Source organism: Rattus norvegicus, chromosome 10 (assembly GCF_021556685.1).
Source record: "Rattus norvegicus strain SHRSP/BbbUtx chromosome 10, alternate assembly SHRSP_T2T, whole genome shotgun sequence".
Classification (NCBI taxonomy): Eukaryota; Metazoa; Chordata; class Mammalia; order Rodentia; family Muridae; genus Rattus; species Rattus norvegicus.
The window spans coordinates 22,029,074-22,037,812 of NC_141543.1; the positions used below are offsets into that span (position 1 = coordinate 22,029,074).

General features: G+C 49.3%; 1 pseudogene; it reads left to right on the forward strand.

The window, feature by feature from the left end:
• The first annotated feature begins 5,983 nt into the window (after window positions 1–5,983).
• Rpl8-ps6 (ribosomal protein L8, pseudogene 6) lies at window positions 5,984–6,829 on the forward strand (annotated as a pseudogene).
• The last annotated feature ends 1,910 nt before the right edge of the window (window positions 6,830–8,739 follow it).

The window sequence follows — 8,739 nt, forward strand, 5'->3', positions numbered from 1 at the left end:
ACTGAATTCTGGCATAAGGCCCACAACATTGTGCCAGCTCGTGCGAACATCTGGACAAGAATATACCCTTGTTCAGCCATAGATAGAAGCCAGATATGCCTGCTTTCATCATTACAACAAATTCCATGGGATGCCCAGCTTAGAAAGAAACAGGAAGGACGGCAAACTGTCCCAGCAGGTAAAAGCTCTAGCTGTGCAAGCCTGGCATCCTGAGCTCCACCGGAGGAGCCCACAGAACAAGCTGGATGGGAGGCATAGACCGGAGACTTTGTGGCAAGCACACGCGCAGTGGAGAAACAAGCGAGTCTCTGCCTCAGAAACAAGGAGGAGCCTGAGAACTAACACCTGAAGAGTTGTCCTCTGACCTCCCACATGTGCTCTGTAGCAGGCATGCTACCCAGTTCACAAGCGCCCCCCCCCAACACGCGCTCGCAGGCATGGGCACGCACAGGGAATAAATAAATTTTAAAGAGATTTGGCTCATGGCGGTGCAGGCAAACAGACCGTGATCAGCTGGCTTGATCAGGTAACACACGGAGGCTGTGGTAGCTCAAATGGCTCGCTCATATATCACACCATGAACGGCACCACTCTCGAGACCAGGACTTCCATTCCAGGGACTCTGTATTCAAGACCTAAACTTCATCCACGGATAGGGGCCTTCCCTAGGGCACATAGATTGGTCAGCCAGGAGCAGAGAGCACCAGGGCAGGTTTCCCCAAGGATGTTCTCTGCTCTGTTCTGCTGGCTCCTGCTTCTTCCAGAATTCAGTTCTCAGTTAATCTAAGCTGCCCTCTGCTCTCTCTCCGCCTTTTATCATTTTCCTCGGCCTTCTGCCCTTCACCCTCTGCCCTTCACCCTCTGCCCTTCACCCTCTGCCAAGGCTACTGTGAGAACAGAGTTCCTCTTTCTAATTGGAGAGGACTGGTCGGCTGCAGTTCCTTCTACTGCCATTTTAAGTCACGAGATATTCCATAGTGACTTCTGAGGAGTTTGGTGTTTTGTTTTGTTCTTGTAACATCTTCTGTGAGCTGTGGCCTCCACAACTGAATGCCTAGGGGACATTTCTCTGTACTTACAAGACCCATTTGTCTCCCACTGTCTTAGGGTTTTGTTGCTGTGAAAAGACACCATGACCAAGACAACTCTTATAAAGGACAACATTCAATTGGGGCTGGCTTACAGGTTCAGAGGTTCAGTCCATTATCCTCATGGCGGGAAGCATGGCAGCATGCAGGCAGGCATGGAGCTGGAGGAGTCAAGAGTTCTTTCTACATTTTAATCTTCAGGCAGCAAAGGAGACTACAGTTTTTCACACTGGGCAGAGGTTGAGTCTTTAGGACTTCAAAACCCCGCCTCCAGAGTGACACGCTTCCTCTAATGCCACACCTCCTTCAATAAGGCCACACTTCCTTCAATAAGGCCACACCTCCTAATAGCGCCACTCCCCATGGGCCAAGCATTCAAACTTAAGTGTCTATGGGCGCCATACCTATTCTTTTTTTTTTTTTTTTGGTTCTTTTTTTTTTTTTTTTCGGAGCTGGGGACCGAACCCAGGGCCTTGCGCTTCCTAGGCAAGCGCTCTACCGCTGAGCTAAATCCCCAACCCACGCCATACCTATTCTAACCACCATACCCACCCTCTCTGTGAACTTCTAGAAATCATTGTTGCTCTTCACTGGGCAAGGTCAAGAGGCTTCCTTCACAGAACTAGTAGATGAACCCTCCCTCAGCCCTTTTCCTTCTCCCTAAGGAACCCAGGGGATCCCCCAAAGCATCTTGTTTCATGGTGCAAGCAAGAAAACAGAAACAAAGGCTAGAGCTGTCAAAACGAACTTCAGAGCTGGGGTTTGGTCCTCGAGGTGACATGCTGAGGTACTGGGACCTTTGGCAGGCCAGTGTAGTGAATGATAGCAGGTCATTTCCATCTGTGCTCATCGGAGCAGGGCTCAGCCTTCAGTTCTGAACCAGCTACCACAAGATGGCTGCCCACAAGGCTGCCCACGGCTTGGGTCCTTCTGCACACACTGGGTTCCCGCCTCACTTCTCCACTCTGGTGTGACACACCAAGAAGCCTTCACCAGCATGCCAGTGCATGTCCGATACCTACCAGATACCAGAATCACCAGGCTGTAGGTCTCATCACTTCATACAAAACTTAGCCTTGGGGGTTGGGGATTTAGCTCAGCGGTAGAGCGCTTGCCTAGGAAGCGCAAGGCCCTGGGTTCGGTCCCCAGCTCTGAAAAAAAGAAACAAAAACAAAAACAAACAAACAAAAAACTTAGCCTTGGGGATTTGTTACAGTCGCACATGGCAGACAGATGCGATCACTATGAGTGTTGAAACCCACTGTTACCCTCAGCCCCACTAGCGCACCCCTCCCCTGAGCCTGGTTGTTGCTCATGCCCTGCCCCCCACCCAGGCTCAAATTTCACATTGGTACAAAGGTTAAGTCCTGGCCAGTGCTCATGATAACCCATAGTCACACACTTGAATGTCACTTTGCATCCGGGCGTTGGGTGACATGGATACTGGCCAAGACTTATTGACATCTCAAGCTATGCCCCTTCCTGCCCGGTTGCTGGTGCTCTGTTGCCTTTGATGTAGCTACCTGGATCAATGAGTCCTGTCTGTGATTAGAAATGAATATCTCCCCATCACTGTCCTGGCTCCTTGGGAGGTTGTCATTACTGAGTGAGAACCTGTGAGGCTCTCATCCACCCAGCCCGGGCCTCACAGACCCCTTAGCCTTAGTTCTACCTGGTCTGGAACAGGGCCACTAGCACGTCTCAGCTACAGTCCCCTCTGCTTCTCACACACCATGTTGCATCGGCGCCTTCTCCGAGGTTCAGCTCTCCTTGATCCCAGACCCTCATGTGGACTTGTCCCATCTCCTCCTGGGTCTTTGCCAACAAATGCCCTAATTCCTGTCACTTCACTCTATGGTGCCATCTTCCTATTTCTTTGCCCCAACACCTTCTTTTGGGGCCAAAGATGGACTCTTGGGGGACATTTTGGAAACCAATGGAACATTTTAAATAATTTCTGTGATTTGCAAGAAAGCACAGCCCTGCAGGGAATGGGCATGAAGGTTCCTTCAGTACTTACTAAATGCAATTGATAGATAGATAGATAGATAGATAGATAGATAGATAGATAGATAGATAGATAGAGAAACGCATATGTGTTTTGTATCCTAAATGGGTTTCACAAAGCAAATACAACTATGTCACTAGCATCAGAAGCTCTGGGTACCACTGGGATCCTGCGTAGCAATGCACCCTACCGATGACACTTTGTAGCAATTCTCTGCCTCCTGAGCGGGAAGTGGCCCAGCCTGCTTGGGAGGCACCTGCAATGAAGTTGCTTTTTGCTGGTCTCCTCTCTTCTCACCGACATGGGTGAGCATCCTTAATTGCTGCTTACAGCACTCAGCAGGGCCACATGGTATCTGCGCAGTGGAGCGGTTGTGCTCAGTGAGCTCTTGAACACATTTCTTAACTCACAGCAGAGTGAAGAAGTCATAGCTGGACTGTGGGATCAGCCATTCTGGAGAGCGTGCCATGGCCTCCCCTTCATGTCCTGGCCACTCGGGTGTCCACCTGCTCTTCTCCACAGCCTGCTCTGTTGGTCTAATCCCAGCTGATTCTGTTTCATGCAAAGACAGACGTTCTCCATTGATCTTGCTTTGACCGATTACCCTGTGATCTGGATGATATTTAATTGATTTGCATCTTCTTTTTCTCCTAAAGTTCAATGTCACTTGTGGTGACTGATCATTGCAAATACACACTGCGTGTTGGCTGTACTGATTATTCGATGGTAAAGTAGTCTCAGGTCTGCTTGCCGCTTCGTCTAAGTTTCGCACTGACAGATGGGGGAATGTGTGTGCACAGCAGTCAGCTGCCTACATAGTGGATGGTTTGATGTGTTTGTACTGAAAAGACGACGGTGACCCTGGCAGTGTGAACTCCACGAGAACCCTCAAACGTCAGAGTTTCAGGGTGGCTCTCCCCTAAAGTAGAATTCCTATATCAGACATCCCCACCCCACTCTCAACAGCATCCACACTACAGGCGACAAGTCAGTGGTACTCCAGCTCAGAGTCCCCTGGCCTCCTCAGACACCTGCCTGTCTGACCTCACACAGACCTCTGCATCATGAGTACCTGGCTTAGTTTCACAGATGGGAAGGTCCACATTCAAAACCAGCTCTGCCCCAACCCCACAGTGTGGCTCTGGGCCAGAGTGCTCATCCTCAGTGAGCCCAGAGCACACCTTCATGAACTGAGTCCACTCACTTAAAGTGAGCTCTTGGAGGCACCAATGACCCCAGAGGTTTGTCACACGCAGACTGAGACACAGCCTCATGTGGACAGTTTTTTTCTGGTCCTTGCAGCCCTGCCATGACAATAGAGACACCATGAATACCCCATTTTATAGATGAAGAAAGAAGAGGCATGCAGTGGCTAAATGGCAAGTTTGAGAGCCCAACCCAGGCAGACTGTCTCTTGTTAGACAATACTTGTAGGAAACAAATGGGCAGGATAAGAAAGACTCTCTCTCTCTCTCTCTCTCTCTCTCTCTCTCTCTCTCTCATACACACACACACACACACACATCTCTCTCTCTCACTTACACACACACTCTCGATTTCTCACACACACAGACATAATCTCTCTCACACACATACATCTCTCTCTCTCACACACACACACATGCATGAATGCACATATGCATACACATACACACAGTCTCTTTCTCACACACACTCTCACACACATATCTCTCTCTCTCTCTCTCTCTCTCACACACACACACACACACACACACACACACACACACACACACACACACCAGCTTTGGCTCTGCCTAAGGGCTGGTTGCTTCCTCAGGTTTTCACGTCCCCTGAGTTCCCAAGAACTACTTTCTCCCACCTAAAATGTACTCCTGTGGCCAGCTCGAACAAGAGAATTCCAAACTCCCACCACCCGGGTTTGGCAGAACCTGTCAAAGAACGCTCACAACGACGATGCCCATTTTCATTTACCTGTATACGCTTTAGGAGAGCCCGTTTGTCCTAAAATTCAAGCTGATATTTTGTCTAAAAACCACCCAGTCCAATAGCAACAAAGCTCACCGTGTCGAAAGCATTTCCAAGCCTTAGGTTGCTTCTGCTTGGAAACACTCAGGCCAGGGGCTCTGAGTGCTGGCTCCATATCATTGGATCTCCAGATCCTTCAGTGCACAGACCGAGCTCAATACAGACGCCTCCTGTACCAGACTCCAGTCCAGCACGGGTGGCTGCTGTGAGCTCCAGTTTTGAAAGTGGTTGTGGGAAAGCTACAGGGAGCTTTGTGTCAGGGTGTCATCCCATGGTGGCCACCCAGCATCTGACATTGGCAAGTCACGGTTTAGGAAACAGTGAGATTCTAGGGGTTGAGAGCTGCCGGAGTTTCCTGGGCCTGGGCTTCAGGAAGCCACAGTAGGTGAGTACACCTGAGTCTCAGTAACTAGCCCGCCATATTGTGATGGAGACCAAGCTAGTTCCCATTCCAGCTGTGGGACTTAGACCATCTCCAATAACACTCCTCAAGAAGTCAACTTCTTGCTCACACAATTTAACTACGTCTTTCCTCTACCTGCATCTACAGTCTGACCACCATCCCCCATACTCCAGTTGTAGCCTACCCTTTCTTCTGGCCACACTGACATTCTAGATACTCCACAGTCCCCACTCCTCAAGCAAGCAGGGACTCCTAGACCAACACAGAGGGAGCCACTTGCTAAATAGACACGCTGGCTTACATGGCTTCCCAGGAACACACTGCATTAAGAACTCAAGATCATGGGCTGGGGATTTAGCTCAGTGGTAGAGCGCTTACCTAGGAAGCGCAAGGCCCTGGGTTCTGTCCCCAGCTCCGAAAAAAAGAACCAAAAAAAAAAAAAAAAAAAAAAAGAACTCAAGATCACTTTTTCAGCCTTGATTGTCGGCAGACTTGGAGCCATGGACCATGTGATCCAAGGGCAGAGGAAAGGTGCCCGATCTGCATTTCATGTGCACGTGAAACACACACATGCACGTCTGTGCTGTGGACTCCACAGAGTGACACGGCTACATTAAAGGCATCGTAAAGGACAACATTCATGACTCTGGACATGGCGCTCCCCTCATGAAAGTGGTCTTTCGTGATCCCTACGGATTCAGGAAGCGGAAGGAGCTGTTCATTGTAGCAGAGGGAGTCCACACCAGACAGTTTGTATATGCGGCAAGAAGGCCCAGCTGAATGTTGGCAATGTTTTGCCCGTGGGCACCATGCCTGAAAGGACTATTGAAGGTTGTCTGGAGGAGAAGCCTGGGGACAGGGGCAAGCTGGCACGAGCCTCCTGGAACTACGCCACAGTCATCTCCCACAACCCAGAGACCAAGAAGACCTGGATGACCCCAGTGAAGCTGCCCTCAGGGTCTAAGAAGGTCATTTCCTGGGGTTGGGGATTTAGCTCAGTGGTAGAGCGCTTGCCTAGCAAGCGCAAGGCCCTGGTTTCGGTCCTCATGGCCGGTAGGGGCAGAACTGACAAGCCTATCTTAATGGCTGGCCTACCACAAGTACAAGGCAAAGAGGAACTGCTGGCCACGGGTGTGGGGTGTAGCCATAAATCTGTGAAGCACCCCTTTGGGGACGGTGACCACCAGCATATTAGCAAACCCTCCATTATACGAAGAGATGCCCCTGCTGGGCGCAAAGTGGGTCTCATTGCTGCCCACCAGACAAGATGGCTACGTAGAACCAGAACTATACAAGAGAAGGAGAACTAGAGCCCGGGAGCTAATAAAGTATGACCTCTGGCTATAAATAAATAAATTAATTAATTAATTAAATTCAAATAAGCCCAGTGCCTAGAATAGAACAGAATTGGTGATTTAATACAATATCTGATGGAAATTTCCACTGCTTGATGGTGCTCAGAGAGGATGTATTTGGACGGATTCCTCTTGTCCAGGGTTCACACCTGGAGGTTGAACCAACCAACCATATGGGGGGTGGAGCACATTTTTCTCATTATTTCTTGCTAGTATAGTCTAACAAATACTCCCACAGTATGCTGTCTGCATCACACTACTGGGCATACATGCTAAACACACATGGAGAGTGTGCATAGTAGGTTCTATACAAACGTCACATCACTTGAGGGACCTGAGAACCAGGGGATTTTGGTTGCCCTCAGAGCTGGGTCAGGGGCACCACTGTCCCACATGTACGTGTGACCCAAATGTCCCAAGACAGGGGCACCCACGGCTGGCCATTCACGCGCACATCGGTAGCTAGCCTAGTTCCTTCTCATGATTTGTTTGGTTCCCGGCTGTCTTCCTTCCTAGCAGAACAGCCGCTGTCTTCTATCACCTCACCCCTTTTAACAGTGAGCAGAGTCTCAGAGTTGGGACCTTACTGTCCCTGTCAACAACCCCAAATTCTCTTTGGAAGTAGGTGGAGCATAAATGAAAAATTCGTAAACAAAATTCTTTCTTTGGTCTTCTATGGACAGCCTCGGTCTCTTTGGGCCACTCCACAGCTCCCCAACTATAATTATTGGTTGCTTTTTTCAGTGTCCCTCTGAACTGAGAGTCTCTAGTCATTCTAAATTCATTCTGGGCCCTTCTGGACCCAGGAATTAAAGGTGACTCTTCATTCCTGTAAGTCTCAGGCCGCCTGTGTAAGGAAACATTCTAGAGCTGTTTCCCTGTGTGTGGCAAGGTGGGGCAGTTATACATCTGTGCCAGCACCCTGTACATGGCCATCCAAGGTGACCTGGCAGCAAGAAGCTTCTTTATGAACCCCCCACTCGGACTGATGACCTTTCTCTCCCAACCTCTGACCTCCGAAGGGTTGCAGATACAATACCTCAGGACTAGACCATATCAGGTGTTATCCCCAGCCATATTATAACCCTAACGCTACAGGGTCTGCACAGGGACTTGACGCTGTTCTCCCAGAATCTCCTGTGGAACCCACAGTGCGCACAGCAGATGTGCCGAGGTACAAATGTCAAAGTGCTTGAGAAATGTGTCTGATGCAAACGTGGTCCCTCTGGATATACAGAGAGACACGATTATAGAAAACACACCTATGGCGCTGCAGACAGCATGCAACTGCTCCAAAATGCTGTTCCGCATGAAGCAGTACTGAAAGAACTTTTTGGGAAGGACTTGAGATGCAGTTCCCTTCGCTCCAGGGCAGCGGTCATGATGGGGATTCCTAAAGATTTAACTCAAGAGGCGAAAACAGCAGCAAGACGATGAGGTAACTGAGCATGTGCCTGGGCAGTGATGGACCCAGGCCAACAGCTAGGGAATTGGAGGCTGAAAAACTCAGTAGCCTGTAGCCAGCAGGTACCAGGCAACTTGGGCTGGGAACAAAACTTGGGAGGCACAGGCAGGAAGATCTCTATGAGTTCAAGGTTAACCTGTTCACCGTAGTGTGTTCTAGGTGAGCTAGGGTTATAGAGTGAGACCCTATCTCAAAAAATAAAATGAAATGAGATATAAAATAATCCCCTCTCCCCACCAAAAACAATAGTGCAGACTGTTTGTATCTGTTTAGAAGTAATTGATTGAACTATGATTTCACCAGGGAGGTTAGGAAGCAATGACTCTGGGCAATGTGACACCAGACGAACTCAAGACCAGGCCTATTAAATTAGAAATAGGTGATCCTCTGATTACAGAAAGTGCTAGATTGGG